The following is an 817-nucleotide window of genomic DNA, read 5'->3' as shown; positions in this document are numbered from 1 at the left end:
CAAGTTCCTATTGTGTACTCCTATGTATTCTCATTCTTTATTAAATTAGTTTATACTAGAAAATTTGGAATCACATGACTATTTTAATCATTTCATATAATATTTTAGTCTTGTTCATGTGTATCCAAACATAATACTGGACATTGCATTAGTGTTCTAGTATCCAAACACAATACACAAAACATAATTTTTAATGTCTCTGTCCTATTGTTTTTGTCTTAGTATCCTATTCTGTCGTGTCTCTACAAACAAACGCTACCTAATAAGACCAAGATTAAAAGGAGGAACAACAATGTCAAATGTCAACATGTCAACAGAGTGTTTACCTCAGCATTTAATAGCTAATGCACCCTGTTGTAAAGTTATGATAATTAAAGAAATTGCTATATTTTTTAATACAAATAATAATGATTTCGTATAGGAATAATAAATTGGAGTTATAGATAGATGGGGATGGTAAGTTAACGTAAATATCTGCTAAAATTATTTGCAAGGAAGGTACAAGAATAAAGAACTAGATTGTTTTTAATAGGTTGAATATATGCTTCATATCCACACAAGAGAAAGGAGGAGGGAAATGAACAGAAAGAAGAAGGGAAATGAACAATGCTTGTTTCATAGTTTAAACATCTCTTATTAGTTATTACATATTAGATAGTTTTCTGCCATTATACTAAATCTACACTAAAATTAGTTATTAATATAAAATTTATATTAAAAAATAAAATACATATTAAAAATAAATTAAATTATATATATTATAAATAATAATTAATTTTAATATATAAATAATATTTTTATTTTTCTAACATTATTT

Source organism: Arachis duranensis, chromosome 8, assembly GCF_000817695.3.
Source record: "Arachis duranensis cultivar V14167 chromosome 8, aradu.V14167.gnm2.J7QH, whole genome shotgun sequence".
NCBI lineage: Eukaryota > Viridiplantae > Streptophyta > Magnoliopsida > Fabales > Fabaceae > Arachis > Arachis duranensis.
Note: the sequence above shows the minus strand (reverse complement) of the source record.